Source organism: Ranitomeya variabilis, chromosome 6, assembly GCF_051348905.1.
Source record: "Ranitomeya variabilis isolate aRanVar5 chromosome 6, aRanVar5.hap1, whole genome shotgun sequence".
Classification (NCBI taxonomy): Eukaryota; Metazoa; Chordata; class Amphibia; order Anura; family Dendrobatidae; genus Ranitomeya; species Ranitomeya variabilis.
The window spans coordinates 546,976,193-546,999,236 of NC_135237.1; the positions used below are offsets into that span (position 1 = coordinate 546,976,193).

Genomic DNA, 23,044 nt, shown 5'->3' on the forward strand with positions numbered 1-23,044 from the left:
GTATGGGAGCTAATGCGGGGGCCATTATACAGTATGGGAGCTAATGCGGGGGCCATTATACAGTATGGGAGCTAATGCGGGGCCATTATACAGTATGGGAGCTAATGTGGGGGCCATTATACAGTATGGGAGCTAATGCGGGGGCCATTATACAGTATGGGAGCTAATGCGGGGGCCATTATACAGTATGGGAGCTAATGCGGGGGCCATTATACAGAGTGGGACCTAATGCGGGGGGTCATTATACAGTATGGGAGTTAATGCGGGGGTCGTTATACAGTATGGGAACTAATGAAGGGGCCGTTATACAGTATGTGAGATCATGTAGGGGTCGTTATATAGTATGGGAGCTAATGCTGGGTCATTATACAGTATGGGAGCTAATGCGGGGGTCATTATACAGTGTGGGAGCTAATGCGGGGTCATTATACAGTATGGGAGCTAATGCGGGGGCCCTTATACAGTATGGGAACTAATGCGGGGGCCCTTATACAGTATGGGAACTAATGCGGGGGCCCTTATACAGTATGGGAGCTAATGCGGGGGCCATTATACAGTATGGGAGCTAATGCGGGGGCCATTATACAGTATGGGAGCTAATGCGGGGGCCATTATACAGTATGGGAGCTAATGCGGGGGCCATTATACAGTATGGGAACTAATGCAGGGGGCCCTTATACAGTATGGGAGCTAATGCGGGGGCCATTATACAGTATGGGAGCTAATGCGGGGGCCATTATACAGTATGGGAGCTAATGCGGGGGCCATTATACAGTATGGGAGCTAATGGGGGGCCATTATACAGTGAGGGAGCTAATGCGGGGGCCATTATACAGTGAGGGAGCTAATGCGGGGCCATTATACAGTGTGGGACCTAATGCAGGGGCCATTATACAGTATGGGAGCTAATGGGGGGCCATTATACAGTGAGGGAGCTAATGCGGGGGCCATTATACAGTGAGGGAGCTAATGCGGGGCCATTATACAGTGTGGGACCTAATGCAGGGGCCATTATACAGTATGGGAGCTAATGCGGGGGCCATTATACAGTATGGGAGCTAATGCGGGGGCCATTATACAGTATGGGAGCTAATGCGGGGGCCATTATACAGTATGGGAGCTAATGCGGGGGCCATTATACAGTATGGGAGCTAATGCGGGGGCCATTATACAGTGAGGGAGCTAATGCGGGGGCCATTATACAGTGAGGGAGCTAATGCGGGGGCCATTATACAGTGAGGGAGCTAATGCGGGGCCATTATACAGTGTGGGACCTAATGCAGGGGGTCATTATACAGTATGGGAGCTAATGCGGGGGCCATTATACAGTATGGGAGCTAATGCAGGGGCCATTATACAGTATGGGAGCTAATGTGGGGGCCATTATACAGTATGGGAGCTAATGCGGGGGCCATTATACAGTATGGGAGCTAATGCGGGGGCCATTATACAGAGTGGGAGATAATGCGGGCCATTATACAGTGTGGGACCTAATGCGGGGGGTCATTATACAGTATGGGAGTCAATGCGGGGGTCGTTATACAGTATGGGAACTAATGAAGGGGCCATTATACAGTATGTGAGATTATGTAGGGGTCGTTATATAGTATGGGAGCTAATGCGGGGTCATTATACAGTATGGGAGCTAATGCGGGGGACATTATATAGTTTGACGGCTACTGTGGGGACGATCACACAGTTTGGGGGCTTATATACAATGTAGGAGCTATTATACAGAGTGGGGGCATTTTTGCAGTGTGGGAGGTAACGTGGGGACCATTAAAGAGTGTGGGGGCTGCTTTGATGTCACAAAATAAACATTATTACTATATAAGGGGCACAGTGATGGCCATTATTATGTGGGGTGGTAAGAGGAGCCATTATTGCACCAAACAGCAGGTGCAGTAATGGGGTCACATACGGCAGCAGCAGCTCAGTATTGGGGTATCAGTAGGATGAGGAGTTTGGTCATCTGCTGAGGCCCCCAAGAGCTGAAACCCTATGACTGAGCAGAACTCAGAATAGAGCTCCGTTAACATGTCTGTATCTTATACTCCACAGCAGCATTCACAATTCTGCCAGCAGAAACCAGATCAGTCAGAAGTCAAGCTTTATTGCAGAGGGTTTTTTTATACAATATTTACATTATGGCAACTAGTTCTAAACTTGTAGTAATCCATAAAGAGCACCAGGTGGCAGCAGAACACCAATAGACAACTCCATGGACCTGCAGCATTTGTATGGGTGTACGAGAAAGCGAGAATTCGAGCGAGCGGCTGTGTCAGCACAATGCCAGACTGCGCTGCAATCAGACGGCGCTATATCCCAGGACGCAGCAGTGCCCTTTACAGTAAAAAGGCAATCTTAAAATAGGGCAAATCTTTATTACATCTCGCCAAAATCAACACTTTTTTTCTTATTTTTGGTGGATAATTTGGGATTTTGAAGTCAATTTTTCCAGCTTTTACATTAAGTAATTATTGTACTTGTTAAAACATTTCTCTCAAGTGCCACAGATCAGTCGGCGGCCGGCGAGTGGGACAGTCAGGTCACCAACAATCTCATTCACACGGTGCAGTACCGCACACTGACACCAGAGGGCAGTGTAAGACCACAGGTGGCACAGCATACTGCGGAGAGGACAGAGGCCACCAGACGGGTGAGGAGCACAGCAGAGAGTACCACAGGGTAGGCTTAGATACACCGCAGAGAGTGCCACAGGGTAGGCTTAGATACACCGCAGAGAGTGCCACAGGGTAGGCTTAGATACACCGCAGAGAGTGCCACAGGGTAGGCTTAGATACACCGCAGAGAGTACCACAAGGTAGGCTTAGGTACACCGCAGAGAGTACCACAGGGTAGGCTTAGATACACCAGACAGTACCACAGCACAGGCTTAGATACACAGCAGAGAGTACCACAGGGTAGGCTTAGATACACCGCAGAGAGTACCACAGGGTAGGCTTAGATACACCGCAGAGAGTGCCACAGGGTAGGCTTAGATACACAGCAGAGAGTACCACAGGGTAGGCTTAGATACACAGCAGAGAGTACCACAGGGTAGGCTTAGATACACCGCAGAGAGTACCACAGGGTAGGCTTAGATACACAGCAGAGAGTACCACAGGGTAGGCTTAGATACACAGCAGAGAGTACCACAGGGTAGGCTTAGATACACAGCAGAGAGTGCCACAGGGTAGGCTTAGATACACTAGAGAGTGCCACAGGGTAGGCTTAGATACACAGCAGAGAGTACCACAGGGTAGGCTTAGATACACCGCAGAGAGTACCACAGGGTAGGCTTAGATACACCGCAGAAAGTACCACAGGGTAGGCTTAGATACAACAGAGAGTACCACAGCACAGGCTTAGATACACCGCAGAGAGTGCCACAGGGTAGGCTTAGATACACCGCAGAGAGTACCACAGGGTAGGCTTAGATACACAGCAGAGAGTACCACAGGGTAGGCTTAGATACACAGCAGAGAGTGCCACAGGGTAGGCTTAGATACACTAGAGAGTGCCACAGGGTAGGCTTAGATACACCGCAGAGAGTGCCACAGGGTAGGCTTAGATACACCGCAGAGAGTACCACAGGGTAGGCTTAGATACACCGCAGAGAGTGCCACAGGGTAGGCTTAGATACACAGCAGAGAGTACCACAGGGTAGGCTTAGATACACAGCAGAGAGTACCACAGGGTAGGCTTAGATACACCGCAGAGAGTACCACAGGTTAGGCTAAGATACACAGCAGAGAGTACCACAGGGTAGGCTTAGATACACAGCAGAGAGTACCCACAGGGTAGGCTTAGATACACAGCGGAGAGTACCACAGTATAGGCTTAGATACACCGTAGAGAGTACCACAGGGTAGGCTTAGATACACCGGAGAGTACCACAGCACAGGCTTAGATACACCGCAGAGAGTACCACAGTATAGGCTTAGATACACCGTAGAGAGTACCACAGGGTAGGCTTAGATACACCGCAGAGAGTACCACAGGGTAGGCTTAGATACACCGCAGAGAGTATCACAGGATAGGCTTAGATACACAGCAGAGAGTGTCACAGCATAGGCTTAGATACACAGCAGAGAGTGTCACAGCATAGGCTTAGATACACAGCAGAGTACCACAGCATAGGCTTAGATACACCGCAGAGAGTGTCACACCATAGGCTTAGATACGCCGCAGAGAGTGTCACAGCATAGGCTTAGATACAACGTAGAGCGTGTCACAGCACAGGCTTAGATACACGGCAGAGAGTCACAGGACAGGCTTAGATACACGGCAGAGTATCACAGGACAGGCTTAGATACACGGCAGAGTAACACCGCATAGGCTTAGATACACCGCAGAGTATCACAGGATAGGCTTAGATATACCGCAGAGTATCACAGGATAGGCTCAGATATCACAGGATAGGCTTAGATACACCGCAGAGTATCACAGGATAGGCTTAGATACACCATAGAGAGTATCACAGGATAGGCTTAGATATACCGCAGAGTATCACAGGATAGGCTTAGATACACCGCAGAGTATCACAGGATAGGCTTAGATACACCGCAGAGTATCACAGGATAGGCTTAGATATACCGCAGAGTATCACAGGATAGGCTCAGATATCACAGGATAGGCTTAGATACACGGCAGAGTAACACCGCATAGGCTTAGATATACCGCAGAGTATCACAGGATAGGCTCAGATATCACAGGATAGGCTTAGATACACCACAGAGTATCACAGGATAGGCTTAGATACACCATAGAGAGTATCACAGGATAGGCTTAGATATACCGCAGAGTATCACAGGATAGGCTTAGATACACCGCAGAGTATCACAGGATAGGCTCAGATATCACAGGATAGGCTTAGATACACCGCAGAGTATCACAGGATAGGCTTAGATACACCATAGAGAGTATCACAGGATAGGCTTAGATACACCGTAGAGAGTATCACAGGACAGGCTTAGATACACGGCAGAGTATCACAGGACAGGTTTAGATATACCGCAGAGTATCACAGGATAGGCTCATATCACAAGATAGGCTTAGATACACAGCTCAGCAGACAGTATCACACAGGATAGGCTTAGATACACCGCAGAGTATCACAGGATAGGCTCAGATACACCCGAGTATCATAGCATAGGCTTAGATACACAGCTCAGCAGACAGTATCACACAGGAGAGGATTAGATACCCCAGTTTAGCATACAGGACACATGATAAGCTTGGGTGCACGGGCTCAGCAGACAGTATCTCACTCCATTAGCTTGGATGCACAGCCTGGATGAGCTGCAGCGGGGGAGGGGACCTTACACCCCTGTAATAAGAGACAATGAATCCGTGATGGAGGTTTTCTTTGCTGTTCTCCACAATCGCTGCCGATCACCGCGTGCCGCACATTGTCAGTACCGCAAGGCACCGCTGCCACAGATCGAACTACAGGCAGCCGCTGGCGCCTGTTACCATGAAGTACACGGACGCGCTCAGTCCAGCTGAGGGTTCGCTACAGTTTTATCCTGTGCAGATGCTACAATGTATCCGTGCAGATCAGATGCATCAGTCGCAGCCCGCAGTGGATACAATGGTAGGAAACATTAAACAGTCATTGCATTCACTGACAGGAGGCAGAGATACTGAGAATGGTGAGGAAGATGCCCACAAGTACACTGGAAAGCTGCAGAACTTATTTGCTTTCCAATGGTTAAGGTTTAGTTATTAAAAGTGGACACTCCCTTTAACTAGGGGGTCTCCTACAGGGGCGGAGGGGTGAGTCATACCCCCTTTAAATACATTTCCACGTTCGTCACCTGCATCGGGTACATTTACTTCTCCCCATACAGAGACGGGAGCATGTAGAGGCGGACAAGTCCCGTCCTGCCGTTCTCGGTACGCAGCCCCACTTCTGAAGAGGGGACAGCTGAGCAAATATTTACCAGCAGATGAGAGGCTCCTCAAGCGTCTCCGAGAATCGCCCGTACGCCAGGCTCCGAGGCGCGGCAGCTCGCTCCTGAGGGTCTGGAAAGAACAAAACCAAAAGAAACGTTACTGGGGGGCATCAAAGCAAAACATTCCCAATAGGAAAATACCAAATATCAAACCGGAAAAAGAGCAGTTGAAGTCTACGGAGGAGAGGAGCAGCGCGAGAGAGGCAGAGAGACACTCTCAGATTATGCTGCTGCATTCTGGTGTTTTATTTTAAGCTAGTGCTGGATTCACAGCTACACGGTTCACTACTGCTTCATGATGTCCTGCATGCTGCTACGGCTTTATGGTGTCTTATCTCATGCTACTGCTGGATTCACCGCTACACCACTCAATACAAGTATATGATATCCTGCATGCTACTACTGCTTTATGGTATCTTTTCTCTTTCTATTGTTGGCTTTACAGCTACACCACTCAATACAATTGTATGATATCCCCCACTCTTCTGCTGCTACTTAATGGTTTTATCTCATTCTAGTGCTGGATTCATAAGTACATCGCTCAGTACCACTGTATGATTTCCTCCATTCTTTCGCTGCTACTTTATGGTTTTATCTCACCCTAGTGCTGGATTCACAGCTACACCACTCAATACTGCTGTAGTATATACTCTCCATACTGCCACTTTCTGGTCTTTTATCTCATCCTAGTGTTTGATTCACAGCTACATCACTCAATACTGCTGTGGTATATTCTCCATTCTGTTAGTTTATGATGTTTTATCCAATTTTAGTGTTTGATTCACAGCTACACCACTTAGTACTACTGTGTGACACCCTCCATGTTGTGGCTTCCTAGTGTTTTATGTCATCCTAGTGCTGGATGCACAACTACACTAAAAAAAACTTTTTATTCATCCTGGACATCTCCTTTAAGGCCTGGGTTACAGGAGACACTTTGTAATGGTGCAATTTGGTCTTATAATTTTTCATTTTCTCTGCAGCGGATATCTGAAAAGGGGTTGATAAACCGTCACACAAGTTCTGCTCTACCGGACAGAGCAAAATAGGTAAAAAAAAAACAAAAAACTTATTGTCAGATTTAGTTTTTACACTTTTTTTTTTTTTCTTTTTTTTAACTCCACGTTGTAATTCGCCTTACAGTAAGGAGCCAGATGACAGCTCCAGCAGAATAACCCGAGGATACAAAGAAATTGGAGAAAGTCATCCCAGTTATGAGGAAGAACCAGTTTGTGTCTGTACGGCCTCCTCCCGCCACTCCCAAATTTTACCTGCAGGGGTCTGTTCTCAGCAACGACAAGGCCGACACTGGAGGTATTTAGGTATTTACTGGGCAAAAAGTCATACTGAACTTGCCATGGCCATGATCCACGGGCCCCCTTACACCGTAGCATCTAATTATCCAACATGCTACAGTCGAGGCCAAAAGATTTCAGACTGGCCCAAATTTTGGTTCTTGCAAAGCTTTACTGCTTCGGTTTTTATAGCATCAATTTGCGTTAATTCCAGATGGCTAGGAACAGTAATTGTAAGATCATTTCAGTGGTTAGCTCGGGAGAAAGCGTTAATGAGGACAAGGCAGCAGATATCACTGTCATGCAGATTACCTCCAAGGAAACATGTGCAGTCATTATCGCTTAGCATAAAAGGGCTTCACAGGCAAGGACATTGCTGCTTGTAAGATCGCGTCTAAATCAACTAATTATCAGATCATCAAGAACTTTAAAAGGGATGAGGTTCAATTGCTTTGAAAAAGGCTTGAAGGCACCAAAAAAAAAGTCCAGCAAGTGCAAAGACCGTCTCCTAAAATGGATTTAGCTATGGGATTGGTTCATCGCGAGTGCAGAGCTTGCCCCGAGATGGAAGCAGGCAGGTGTCAGGGAGGAGAAGGCTTTTGGAGGAGGCCTTGTGACAAGAAAAGCAGCAAAGAAGACACTTTTCTCCAAGGAAAACATCAAGGACAGACTGACAGAGGACGGGGGGTAAATTTATTTTCTCTGATGAAGCCCCTTCCAACTGGAAGAATGATTAGAGAAGAAAAGGTCCTGTGTCTTAACAGTAAAGCCTCCTGAGATCATTCATGTGCGGGGGCTTCTCACCCATGGAGGGGCTCACTCACATTTCTCCCCAGAAACACGGCCATGAATAAAGAATGGGATCCAACCCTCCTCCAAGAACATCTTCTCCCATCATCCAGGAGCAATGTGGTGATGGCAATGCTTTTACCGCATGATGGAGACCAAGTGATAGCTAAGTGGCTCAGTGAACAAAACATTGACATTTTGGGTTTATGGGCCGGCATCTTCCCATCAGAGGGGTAGCAGGACCTCTGCCCTAAGTAAGAAAGTAGTGCAGATGGGAGAGCAGACGTGGGCCCCCCTCTCCAGTGGACCCCAACATCAGCCACGTGTCAGTCCACATACGAGTCCAGGACTTCGCAGCTTCACTCTTTGCCAACAATGGCCGTCCGATTATGTGAATTGTGGGGGAACCTCCAGCAAACCCAACAATGGTGCTCGGAATGGAGCGTTGGTCACACGTTCTTTATGAATATGGAAAATATTGGGAATTACCTTTTAAAGGGGTTGTCCAGAAAATAAAAGGCTTGGAATGGTTAAAATATAAAAGTAGCAACACTAACCCTTGACGTTCCCTTAAACACTGATTCCTACACTTATCTGATCCCATGCCCTCTTAACCATCTGTCCACAAGGCAGGTATGGTTAGGGGCATTTCATGCCATTTCCTGAGTATCAACTCAAAACCAGAGGGCTCAGGATAAGTAACAAGAGCAGCGGGGATCGGCCACATAAGCATTACATCTTTTCTTTTGGTCAGAGCGGGAGAATTCCGTTAAAAAGTGATGCCCGTGTAATGCCAATGCTGGCGCCCCTGCTCGGTTCCCTTTCCTCCTCCTGCTGTTTCTCTGTGAACGCCGCATTTCCCGGTGGCGCACCTAGTGCCTGCGCACCTGCTAAGATGCAAATAGGCGGAAGGCACCTTACATAAAAGGTGGGAACTCCCCAATAGGGAGCTGCCAAGCAACGTGTATTCATTAGTTTGTTAGGTCCCCTGGTCTGTGTGTGGCCAGCGCTTGACCCTCATTCCCTGGTGCGTGTGTGGCCAGCGCCTGAACCTCGTTCCTAGGTCCGTTTAGGCCAGTGCATAAACCTCATCCCCTGGTCCATGTGTGGCCAGTGCCTGAACCTCATCCCCTGGTCCGTGTGTGGCCAGCGCCTGAACCTCCTCCCCTGATCCGTGTGTGGCAAGCGCCTGAACCTCCTCCCCTGATCCGTGTGTGGCCAGCGCCTGAACCTCCTCCCCTGGTCCATGTGTGGCCAGTGCCTGAACCTCGTCCCCTGGTCCATGTGTGGCCAGCTCCTGAACCACCTCCCCTGGTCCATGTGTGGCCAGCGCCTGAACCTCCTCCCCTGGTCCGTGTGTGGCCAGCACCTGAACCTCGTCCCCTGGTCTGTGTGTGGCCAGTGTCTGAACCTCATCCCCTGGAGCGTGTGTGGCCAGCGCCTGAACCTCCTTCCCCTGGTCCATGTGTGGCCAGCGCCTGAACCTCCTTCCCCTGGTCCATGTGTGGCCAGCGCCTGAACCTTGTCCCCTGGTCCATGTGTGGCCAGTGCCTCAACCTCCTCCCCTGGTCCGTGTGTTACTAATGGATGAATGTGAATGACAAGCACAATCGCACAAGCCTGACTCCACCATCAGGAGCTGCAGTGAGCACCGCCGCTTACCTGCACCTCTCCTAGGTAAGCCCGAATATTGGGTCCATGAGCCATGTGCGCCACCTGCGGTCGTGGCTCCCCATAACCAAAACACAAATGTACGATCGCTGGGGGTCCTAACGTCTCGTGTGTGAGTGAAGCAGAAGTGCACAAGTGTGACCGCCCCTCTATTCATTCCCACGGGTGCGGTACTGACCGTGTAACCCCACGGCTCCCATAGAGTAAATGGGGCACAGCGGGGGTCCCGCAGCTAGACCCTCACCAATCGTACATTTAAATAGGGGCTAGAAACTGTACCCCCCAGTAGAAGTGACAATATAGATTAGCAAGTGGCATCCTGGCAGGCTGTAGTGGTTGGAAAGTGGCGTGGCACGCTGGGATCTGTAGTTCCTCTATGGAGACTTCCGTATTCTGAACTGTCATACGTAGAAAGGGGAAGCCGGGAGCGACGGGTGAGGAAGCGCCAGCACAACGCCTTCCTATAAATGCCGTACAATTAGCTCGTGTCCCGGCCTGCACGTCTGTGCAGAGTAATGCAACGTGGAGCTGCCGGCAGGGAAAGGGTTACGATAATTTGCATTTACGCAAAGGGATACTATGCAAAATAACCAGTGGGGACAGTGCAAAGCAGAACCGGCCACATGTCAGGAAACAGCACCACGCCGGCACACCGCGGCTGAACTATGAATGCTGCTCTGGAGTTCTGAGCAAGTTCTGGAAATCGTGCAGCCAAATGCTCAAGGAAGACCAGAGACCCTGGCTTCACGAAGTCCGCAGCCTGCTGTGAGCGACGAACCGCAGCCGTGTGGCCCTTAAAGGTGAAGTGCAGACATATTTAAAGGGGATTCTTCTAGCTTTACGAAAATAACGCTAATAGGATTCCTAAACACTTTCGCCATCTTATCTGACAAGGGGGTGTGGTCTGTAGAAAAGGGGGAAAAGGGGGTTGCTCACAGAGAATTGTCCGGACCAGACACACAGCTGTGTGACGTCCATCGGGCCGCTAACATGTTACCCCTTTCAGCGGAGGATGACGCAATTTTCCTTGGAAAGAAGTAAATTTTTATGCACAGAGGGTTAAAAAAAAAAAAATTAAAAAAAAAAAAAAAAAGTACAGTCCTCACTCAATGGGAACAGAAATCCTGTCCCATTGGCTGCCCCTGATTCGTCAGCACACGGGGTCTCTGGTGTTTAATTAGCCGTGTCCTCGGGGGGCAGCTCGGCGCACTCGCTGCTCATTAAGGCCTACTTCAAGGAGATGAAGCTCGTCAGCGATGGAAAATTAAATAAGCGCATGCATTAATGTTTTCCCTTTCATGTCCGATCCGGAAGGACATTTCTGAAGGTAACGCTATTGGGGTCATGCTGTGCCGGGGTCACTGGGCAGGGACGGTGCCAAAACTACACAGGTAATGGAGACTGCAGAGGGATCCGCACGGTAGCAGGGACGGCGCTAGAGAGCGCGGGGGCGTCCCAAGAGAGCGAGCGCGGGGGCGTCCCAAGAGAGCGAGCGCGGGGGCGTCCCAAGAGAGCGAGCGCGGGGGCGTCCCAAGAGAGCGAGCGCGGGGGCGTCCCAAGAGAGCGAGCGCGGGGGCGTCCCAAGAGAGCGGGGGCGTCCCAAGAGAGCGGGGGCGTCCCAAGAGAGCGGGGGCGTCCCAAGAGAGCGGGGGCGTCCCAAGAGAGCGGGGGCGTCCCAAGAGAGCGGGGGCGTCCCAAGAGAGCGGGGGCGTCCCAAGAGAGCGGGGGCGTCCCAAGAGAGCGAGGGCGTCCCAAGAGAGCGAGCGCCGGGGCGTCCCAAGAGAGCGAGCGCCGGGGCGTCCCAAGAGAGCGAGCGCCGGGGCGTCCCAAGAGAGCGAGCGCCGGGGCGTCCCAAGAGAGCGAGCGCCGGGGCGTCCCAAGAGAGCGAGCGCCGGGGCGTCCCAAGAGAGCGAGCGCCGGGGCGTCCCAAGAGAGCGAGCGCCGGGGCGTCCCAAGAGAGCGAGCGCCGGGGCGTCCCAAGAGAGCGAGCGCCGGGGCGTCCCAAGAGAGCGAGCGCCGGGGCGTCCCAAGAGAGCGAGCGCCGGGGCGTCCCAAGAGAGCGAGCGCCGGGGCGTCCCAAGAGAGCGAGCGCGGGGGCGTCCCAAGAGAGCGAGCGCGGGGGCGTCCCAAGAGAGCGAGCGCGGGGGCGTCCGGCTCCTGTGCTCTGTATGATTTCTCATCAGATGGATGTTTCCGCTGCGATCCCTTCCTGCGCCCTTTACCTTCATCTCGGCTCATGATGAGTTTTTTCATGTCTGGCGAATATCATTCTACATCTGCAGTGAAGACTGGCACAAAAGGAAGAACACGGCACTGCAAAACAAGGCCGATAGGTAGGCTGTGCAGGGTGTGTGAAAAGCTGGGTGATGACCCAGATGAACCTGTGCTTTCCATCGTGGAGACTTTTCAATAATAAAGAATCATTGAAATCTCCATAGAATAGAGCAGAGGCCGGGGGGCCGCACTCAGCACTTGTCGCTTTCTAGGACTGACAAGCGGAGGTTTTCCGGGGAAGCGAAAAAGCCCAAAAGAATAACATCAGCGAGCAGAACATCGGCCTCCAGACATCAGCGTGCTGCGGCCCGCCACCGACCTGCACAAGCAGAGACCCCGGCACTGAGAGATCACCCCCGGCACTGAGAGATCACCCCCGGCACTGAGAGATCACCCCCGGCACTGAGAGATCACCCCCGGCACTGAGAGATCACCCCCGGCACTGAGAGATCACCCCCGGCACTGAGAGATCACCCCCGGCACTGAGAGATCACCCCCGGCACTGAGAGATCACCCCCGGCACTGAGAGATCACCCCCGGCACTGAGAGATCACCTCCGGCACTGAGAGATCACCCCCGGCACTGAGAGATCACCCCCGGCACAGGCCTCTGCTATTCACACACAGCTGACAGACTGTATGACGAGCCAAGCTACCCCCCACACCGCTGTATGAGGAGCCCCGATACCCCAGCACCGCTGTATGAGGAGCCAAGCTACCCCCACACCGAAAGAAGGAAGGAAGGGAGGGAGGGAAAAGAAGGAAGGGAGGGAGGGAAAAGAAGGAAGGGAGGGAGGGAAAAGAAGGAAGGGAGGGAGGGAAAAGAAGGAAGGGAGGGAGGGAAAAGAAGGAAGGGAGGGAGGGAAAAGAAGGAAGGGAGGGAGGGAAAAGAAGGAAGGGAGGGAGGGAAAAGAAGGAAGGGAGGGAGGGAAAAGAAGGAAGGGAGGGAGGGAAAAGAAGGAAGGGAGGGAGGGAAAAGAAGGAAGGGAGGGAGGGAAAAGAAGGAAGGGAGGGAGGGAAAAGAAGGAAGGGAGGGAAAAGAAGGAAGGGAGGGAGGGAAAAGAAGGAAGGGAGGGAGGGAAAAGAAGGAAGGGAGGGAGGGAAAAGAAGGAAGGGAGGGAGGGAAAAGAAGGAAGGGAGGGAGGGAAAAGAAGGAAGGGAGGGAGGAAAAAGAAGGAAGGGAGGGAGGAAAAAGAAGGAAGGGAGGGAGGAAAAAGAAGGAAGGGAGGGAAAAGAAGGAAGGGAGGGAGGAAAAAAGGGAGGAAGAAGGTGAGGATGGATGGGTAGACAGAGTTGGGGCGCAGTGCTGTGGTGTTTCAGGGCACGGGGAGGTCCGGCTGCCATGAGTGATGTACAAAATTTATAAAAACAAACACAGCAGAGAATTAAAATTCCAGAAGAGGAATGCAAAAAAACCCTAAAGGTTACCGCACAGAGGAGCATGGAAAATGGAGGAGAAGTGAAGTAATTGCCTTCTGCTACGGTCAGTGAATGTAACCGCAGCTGTTAGAGGAGGCCGGGAACATCCCAGAGAAGGGGCCGCGGACCCTGCACATACACTACAGTGTCAGGACGTTCACAGACCTGATGGTGGGGAGTCGCACCGGTATCGGGTATGTAGCCCGCAATGCTAGGCAGCAGGACACCACAGAAATAACCAGGAACAGCACCACACTTCTCTGTGGCTTTGTCAGGTATTGCAGCATTCAGCAATCGATCGTATGGGATAACTTTTGGGATTAATCCTTTAAGTCAGTAATGTCCTTGGACACAACTCCACATATGCGGTGAGATGGTTCGGCAGAGAGAAAAAGGCACCCAAGCCACAGCCAAACAAAATCCACTGCCGGATTCTGAATGCAGCTCTGGAGGAGAAAACATTATGTTGACAACAGGAAAAAAAATAATAAAATTCTACATTACAGACCACCCTTAGATAAGTAATCCCAGCCCCCCCAGTCCTCCTCTATGACCGGTGCTCGGGATGGGCACTGCCACAACAGAGAGGGAGCAGCAGACAGTACCCGGCCGCTCCTGCCCTGATATGACCTCTTCCCATGCAGTGTATCAGCGGCACTAACACGTGGCTGACCTAATTAATCCCCTGCTCGTTATACACATCACTATCAATATACTGCACCAGGGAAGGACGCCAGAGGCTGCGGGCCACTCCCGATCACCCGCAGCACACAAAGGGTTACACTGATCAATAGTGCAACCCCGGAAGGCAACAGTGGCGCATGTACTGGGGTCAGCAATGTAACGTGTACACCGCACGCTACACAGAGCAACTCAGGAAACTGCTGAAAGGAAAAAGGCAATGTGTCCCATAAGGCCACGTTCACACTTTGTGGGTTCCTCTGCGGGTTAATCCCGCAGTGGAATTGATAAATCTGCAGGGCAAAACCGCTGTGGTTATCCCTGCAGATTTATCGTGGTTTGTTCCGCGGTTTCCGCTGCGGGATTACTCCTGTACTATTGATGCTGCATATGCAGCAATATGCAGCATCAATAGTAATGTAAAAAATAATAAAAATTGGCCTTATACTCACCCTCTGACGTCGCGATCTCCTCGGCGCTGCAAGCGGCTGTGCCGACAAGGACCTTCGTGACGTCACGGTCATGTGACCGCGGGCAGCGCTGAGAGGTGAGTATAGCTTCATTTTTTATTTTAATTCTTTTTTTTACACCAAAATATGGTTCCCAGGGCCTGGAGGAGAGTCTCCTCTCCTCCACCCCGGGTACCATCGGCACATTATCCGCTTAACGTCCCGCAACGTGGGCACAGCCCCATGCGGGAAGTTAGCGGATCAATGCATTTCTATGGGTGCAGAATCGCTGCGATTCTGCACCAAGAAGTGACATGCTCCTTCTTTTTTTCCGCAGAAAAGCCGCGCAGCTTTTTCCGCGGAAATCCGCAGCATGTGCACAGCGGGTTTTGTTTTCCATAGGGTAACATTGTACTGTACCCTGCATGGAAAACTGCTGCGGATCTGCAGTGTCAAATCCGCTGCGGATCCGCGGCAAAACCCGCAAAGTGTGAACATAGCCTAATCCAAAATATTGTATTTTTCATAACGATATCCATGAATTTGTTTGAATCGACCATTGCAACATGTAGCAGAGAGATCCATAGTCTCACTGCTCTTACAGTAAAGAATCCATAGTCTCACCGCTCTTACAGTAAGGAATCCATAGTCTCACCGCTCTTACAGTAAGGAATCCATAGTCTCACCGCTCTTACAGTAAAGAATCCATAGTCTCACCGCTCTTACAGTAAAGAATCCATAGTCTCACCGCTCTTACAGTAAAGAATCCATAGTCTCACCGCTCTTACAGTAAAGAATCCATAGTCTCACCGCTCTTACAGTAAGGAATCCATAGTCTCACCGCTCTTACAGTAAAGAATCCATAGTCTCACCGCTCTTACAGTAAGGAATCCATAGTCTCACCGCTCTTACAGTAAGGAATCCATAGTCTCACCGCTCTTACAGTAAGGAATCCATAGTCTCACCGCTCTTACAGTAAAGAATCCATAGTCTCACCGCTCTTACAGTAAAGAATCCATAGTCTCACCGCTCTTACAGTAAGGAATCCATAGTCTCACCGCTCTTACAGTAAGGAATCCATAGTCTCACCGCTCTTACAGTAAGGAATCCATAGTCTCACCGCTCTTACAGTAAAGAATCCATAGTCTCACCGCTCTTACAGTAAAGAATCCATAGTCTCACTGCTCTTACAGTAAAGAATCCATAGTCTCACTGCTCTTACAGTAAAGAATCCATAGTCTCACTGCTCTTACAGTAAAGAATCCATAGTCTCACTGCTCTTACAGTAAAGAATCCATAGTCTCACTGCTCTTACAGTAAAGAATCCATAGTCTCACTGCTCTTACAGTAAAGAATCCATAGTCTCACTGCTCTTACAGTAAAGAATCCATAGTCTCACTGCTCTTACAGTAAAGAATCCATAGTCTCACTGCTCTTACAGTAAAGAATCCATAGTCTCACTGCTCTTACAGTAAAGAATCCATAGTCTCACTGCTCTTACAGTAAGGAATCCATAGTCTCACTGCTCTTACAGTAAGGAATCCATAGTCTCACTGCTCTTACAGTAAGGAATCCATAGTCTCACTGCTCTTACAGTAAGGAATCCATAGTCTCACTGCTCTTACAGTAAGGAATCCATAGTCTCACTGCTCTTACAGTAAGGAATCCATAGTCTCACTGCTCTTACAGTAAGGAATCCATAGTCTCACTGCTCTTACAGTAAGGAATCCATAGTCTCACTGCTCTTACAGTAAGGAATCCATAGTCTCACTGGTCTTACAGTAAAGATTCCATAGTCTCACTGCTCTTACAGTAAAGATTCCATAGTCTCACTGCTCTTACAGTACAGAATCCATAGTCTCACTGCTCTTACAGTAAGGAATCCATAGTCTCACTGCTCTTACAGTAAGGAATCCATAGTCTCACTGCTCTTACAGTAAAGATTCCATAGTCTCACTGCTCTTACAGTAAAGATTCCATAGTCTCACTGCTCTTACAGTACAGAATCCATAGTCTCACTGCTCTTACAGTAAGGAATCCATAGTCTCACTGCTCTTACAGTAAAGATTCCATAGTCTCACTGCTCTTACAGTAAAGATTCCATAGTCTCACTGCTCTTACAGTACAGAATCCATAGTCTCACTGCTCTTACAGTAAAGATTCCGTAGTCTCACTGCTCTTACAGTAAAGATTCCATAGTCTCACTGCTCTTACAGTAAAGATTCCATAGTCTCACTGCTCTTACAGTAAAGAATCCATAGTCTCACTGCTCTTACAGTAAAGAATCCATAGTCTCACTGCTCTTACATTAAAGATTCCATAGTCTCACTGCTCTTACAGTAAAGAATCCATAGTCTTACTGGTCTTATAGTAAATATTCCATAGCCACACTGCTGTTAAGTCCGTTGGTCACTGTTGAAAGCCTAGATGAAAGCACAGATCATTATACAGATCTCTGTACCGTTTCTTCATACTGCACAATTATTAGATCATCCCTTTAAGTCTCAGTCTTTCTAATCTGAGTAAACCCAAGTTTGGTTCTGCAGTCCTCCCACCCCCTTAAAGGGAATCTGTCATCAGGTTTTTGCTATGTAATCTGAGCGCAGCATAATGTAGGGAGATCCTGATTCCAGCGATGTGTCACTTTCTGAGCTGCTTGCTGCAGTTCTGATTAAAATTCATTCCTTTTTTCTCTGCTGTAGATTTAGCAGAGCTCAAATGCTTAGCTGTGTATAACCCCGCCCCCACACCACTAATAGGCTGCTTCTGTGCACACTGTGCATAGGCAGAAAGCTGCCAATCAGTGCTGGGGGGTGTGGATGGACCAGGAGGCACAATACACCTAGTCCTGTAGTGATAATCCCCTGCTGATAAGTGATTTTTATAAAAAAAAACACTGCAGGAAGAAGCACAGTAAGTGACACATTGCTGGAATCAGGGTCTCAGCCCCTACATAATGCTGCTCTCACATTTCATAGCAAAATCTGATGACTTATCACCTAAAATAACCTCAGTCGCTCTTCTCTGCCTCCGCTCAAGTTCAGGCAACTTCCAGTAACAACTTGGCCACACAAGAACACAAACCGAAAAACACTGCTAAAAAACCTGCAAAAAAGTGGGGGGTTATCCTGCAACCCACCGAGTACGGATCAGCATAACTCCGGTTTATAGACATTTCTGACAACCAAGATGACAGGCAGGAGACTTCTCACAGTGGTAGTCAGCCTGCTGGTGACGCTGTCAGATGTAGCAGTGCTAGTGCGGTTCTCACCTAACCACAAAGAGTGCAGAAGCAACAGGGGGCAACAAACTCAGCTCTGCTACATCAGGAGAAACAGCTGCGGTGTGTATAATGACACTCCCTGTCCGGCAGCACGGAGCCCGTGTCCAGCGAGGACCCTGCACTAATCCATTTACCTAAGCAGAATTAAAACGATCCGAGTCAGAAGTGACATAATGTGGTGGTGATAATGATCGCGGGGGAACACCACGGCAAAAACAGAATGAGACGGCGCTGTGGACACCATCATCAATAATGGCAGGGAGAGCTCCGCGCCGACTGCGCCGCACAAGGAAAGGGAGCGCTCCACGCAGACTGCGCCGCACGAGGAAGAGGAGCACTCAACACCGACTATGCTGCATGAGGAAGAAGAGCGCTCTACGACAACTATGCTGCACGAGGAAGAGGAGCGCTCCATGCCAACTATGCTGCACGAGGAAGAGGAGCGCTCCACTCCAACTATGCGGCACGAGGAAAAGGAGCGCTCCACGCCAACTATGCTGCACGAGGAAGAGGAGCACTCCACGCCAACTATGCTGCACGAGGAAGAGGAGCGGTCCACGCCAACTATGCTGCACGAGGAAGAGGAGCGGTCCACGCCAACTATGCTGCACGAGGAAGAGGAGCGGTCCACGCCAACTATGCTGCACGAGGAAGAGGAGCACTCCATGCCAACTATGCTGCACGAGGAAGAGGAGCACTCCACGCCAACTATGCTGCACGAGAAAGAGGAGAACTCCACGCCAACTATGCTGCACGAGGAAGAGGAGCGCTCCACGCCAACTATGCTGCACGAGGAAGAGGAGCGCTCAACACCGACTATGCTGCACGAGGAAACGGAGCGCTCCACGCCAACTATGCTGCACGAGGAAGAGGAGCGCTCAACACCGACTATGCTGCACGAGGAAACGGAGCGCTCCACGCCATTGGGGCTGTTTAGTTTGGAAAAACGAAGACTAAGGGGTGATCTTATGTTAATGTATAAATATATGAGGGGACAGTACAAAGACCTTTCTGATGATCTTTTTAATCATAGACCTGAGACAGGGACAAGGGGGCATCCTCTACGTCTGGAGGAAAGAAGGTTTAAGCATAATAACAGACGCGGATTCTTTACTGTAAGAGCAGTGAGACTATGGAACTCTCTGCCGTATGATGTTGTAATGAGTGATTCATTAATTAAATTTAAGAGGGGACTGGATGCCTTTCTGGAAAAGTATAATATTACAGGTATATATATTAGATTCCTTGATAGGGCGTTGATCCAGGGAACTAGTCTGATTGCCGTATGTGGAGTCGGGAAGGAATTTTTTTCCCCATGGTGGAGTTACTCTTTGCCACATGGGTTGTTTTTGCCTTCCTCTGGATCAACATGTTAGGGCATGTTAGGTTAGGCTATGGGTTGGACTAGATGGACTTACAGTCTTCCTTCAACCTTAATAATAACTATAACGCCGACAGCGCTGCATGAGGAAGAGGAGCGCTCAACACTGACTATGCTGCACGAGGAAGGGGAGCGCTCTACCTCTCACACCCGATCTGTGGCGCCACATTGACAACATAGGATTTGTTTGGTAACAGATCTTCAATAACTTTCTATACTGTTGAGACAAACGTGTGACAATAATCCTCCAGCTTCTATCTGGACCCGTCCACGAGCTGCTGCTATATAAACAGGTCAACACATTTTTGCAGTCAGCGGTAGAACCAGATTCTTCTCTGTAATGGAGCCGCTTCGGGCACCGGATTTTCCCATTCACCGACAGCAAGGAAATGTCAGGAGGAAAAGCTGGATGACACAACATGGATCGGTCGGGGTTAATGGCTCAGCTCCTCTTTTATATAATTAACACTTTCACCTCATACAGATCCGGCACATATAAGTCACAGACTATGTGCAGCCAGTGCAGGGGTCCTTCACTGAATCCCCCCTCCCTGCTCTATAATGCTGATCACTACCCACAAAGGGTTAAACAAAGCAGATTAGCGATCTACATCTAACATAGGATTGTGAGTCAGGATTGTGGCTACACCGTGCGGCGGCCGGGGCCCGGGGAGCAGCCGGTAACCATACCTTCCATTCACACCGAGGCTTCCAATTAGTATTCATGGCACAGGCTCAGACAGCGGCAGCCTGGCATTATCTGCCCAACATGTAATCGGGTAATAAGACGCCTCGCCGAGACTAAGTGACCAGACCAACAGCACACGGCGGGTGGCCGAGCCTGGCATCACCGGGGAAAACTGCTAACCAGCGCCAGGGAACAGACCAGGACACACCACTGATGCCATGTCAGATAATGGAGACGATACCAGGGGTGATGGTGCATAGGGACATAGAACAAGGAAGACATACTGCCCTATACACAAGAATATAACTACTATAATACTGCCCCTATGTACAAGAATATAATTACTATAATACTGCCCCTATGTACAAGAATATAACTACTATAATACTGCCCCTATGTACAAGAATATAGCTACTATAATACTGCCCCTATGTACAAGAATATAACTACTATAATACTGCTCCTATGTACAAGAATATAACTACTATAATACTGCTCCTATGTACAAGAATATAACTGCTATAATACTGCTCCTATGTACAAGAATATAACTACTATAATACTGCCCATATGTACAAGAATATAACTACTATAATACTGCTCCTATGTACAAGAATATAACTACTATAATACAGCCCCTATGTACAAGAGTATAACTACTATAATGCTGCTCCTATGTACAGGAATATAACTACTGTAATACTGCTCCTATGTACAAGAATATAACTACTATAATACTGCCCCTATGTACAAGAATATAACTACTATAATACTGCCCCTATGTACAAGAATATAACTGCTATAATACTGCTCCTATGTACAAGAATATAACTACTATAATGCTGCTCCTATGTACAAGAATATAACTACTATAATACTGCCCCTATGTACAAGAATATAACTACTATAATACTGCCCCTATGTACAAGAATATAACTACTATAATACTGCCCCTATGTACAAGAATATAACTGCTATAATACTGCCCCTATGTACAAGAATATAACTACTATAATACTGCCCCCTATGTACAAGAATATAACTACTATAATGCTGCTCCTATGTACAAGAATATAACTACTATAATACTGCCCCTATGTACAAGAATATAACTACTATAATGCTGTCCCTATGTACAAGAATATAACTACTATAATACTGCTCCTATATACAAGAATATAACTATTATAATACTGCTCCCTATGTACAAGAATATAACTACTATAATACTGCTCTTATGTACAAGAATATAACTACTATAATACTGCCCCTATGTACAAGAATATAACTACTATAATTCTGCTCCTATGTACAAGAATATAACTACTATAATACTGCTCCTATGTACAAGAATATAACTACTATAATACTGCCCCTATGTACAAGAATATAACTACTATAATTCTGCTCCTATGTACAAGAATATAACTACTATAATACTGCTCCTATGTACAAGAATATAACTACTATAATACTGCCCCTATGTACAAAAATATAACTACTATAATTCTGCTCCTATGTACAAGAATATAACTACTATAATACTGCCCACTATGTACAAGAATATAACTACTATAATACTGCCCCTATGTACAAGAATATAACTACTATAATACTGCTCCTATGTACAAGCATATAACTACTATCATACTACTCCTACTGTATGTACAGGAGGTGTATACACAGTGATGTATCAGTGTACATGTATACACGTGTATTACAGTACGGTAATATAGACCATCAGTTACGGTAGCTCCCACTTCAGTATATATCCCCTGCTCCCGTATCTCAGCATGACTATGAAAATTCACAAGTCAGGAGGCACAATACGCCCGGTACCCATTCCCGCGGGACCTGTGACATCAGCGACACTTCGCCAGCTTTCCCAAGCACTGAACCTGTTACTGTAGGGTAGAGTTCAGCACAAATATACGGTATCACAGAGTGGTATGATATGGCGGTGCTTAGGATGGAGAAGGCATTCTGTGGGGGATCACCTCCTAATAAGGGGCAGATAAGTTGTGGTCAGAGTAGGTTGGCACATCAACAAGCAGCGGCAGCTGGGCATGAACTTGTGAGAAAATTTATGGTGAAAGTGGCACAGGGCCTGCTCTGACAGATGCCGCCATACATGACTAGTGAGGGATCAGTCAGGTCCAAGGGCTAGAAGAGATGGCATCATTGGGGTTGAGGGGTGAAGCTGGCACTAGAGGCAAAATACAAAGAGTTGTACCCACAGAGAATGACTGAATTGTAACAATGCCAAGACAGTGGCTGGAGAGGCAACATGGCACGATGCCCACGAGGCACAGGCAAGGCCAGGTGGGAACACTGGATTCCGAGAAGAAAACCAGTGGTGGCATGGCGGGATCAGGGTGACTGCTGAACGGAGATAAAGCAATGATTGGTAGGATGGCATAGAGGACAACATCCGGGAAATGACACCAGTCCGGATGGCACACAAGGCGGGGGGGGGGGGGGGGGGGGGGGGACTTTGACATTGGACTGGATGGCAAGAAGGGAAAGATGCCGGCAGGACGGCGCACGGAAGGAGGGCCGGCGGGGCGGGACGGCGCACGGAAGGAGGGCCGGCGGGGCGGGACGGCGCACGGAAGGAGGGCCGGCGGGGCGGGAAGGAGCACGGAAGGAGGGCCGGCGGGGCGGGAAGGAGCACGGAAGGAGGGCCGGCGGGGCGGGAAGGAGCACGGAAGGAGGACCGGCGGGGCGGGAAGGAGCACGGAAGGAGGACCGGCGGGGCGGGAAGGAGCACGGAAGGAGGACCGGCGGGGCGGGAAGGAGCACGGAAGGAGGACCGGCGGGGCGGGAAGGAGCACGGAAGGAGGACCGGCGGGGCGGGAAGGAGCACGGAAGGAGGACCGGCGGGGCGGGAAGGAGCACGGAAGGAGGACCGGCGGGGCGGGAAGGAGCACGGAAGGAGGACCGGCGGGGCGGGAAGGAGCACGGAAGGAGGACCGGCGGGGCGGGAAGGAGCACGGAAGGAGGACCGGCGGGGCGGGAAGGAGCACGGAAGGAGGACCGGCGAAGCAGGAAGGAGCACGGAAGGAGGACCGGCGGGGCAGGAAGGAGCACGGAAGGAGGACCGGCGGGGCAGGAAGGAGCACGGAAGGAGGACCGGCGGGGCAGGAAGGAGCACG

General features: G+C 49.5%; 1 protein-coding gene across 13 annotated transcripts in view; it reads right to left on the reverse strand.

The window, feature by feature from the left end:
• CYRIB (CYFIP related Rac1 interactor B) overlaps window positions 1–23,044 on the reverse strand; it is a 179,483-nt gene that overhangs the window by 69,934 nt on the left and 86,505 nt on the right. For all 13 annotated transcript variants that reach the window (XM_077271231.1, XM_077271227.1, XM_077271234.1 and 10 more), the window contains one exon: window positions 5,949–6,030. The gene's annotated coding sequence lies outside the window, so the exon portion shown is untranslated. The remainder of the gene's footprint in view (window positions 1–5,948; window positions 6,031–23,044) is intronic.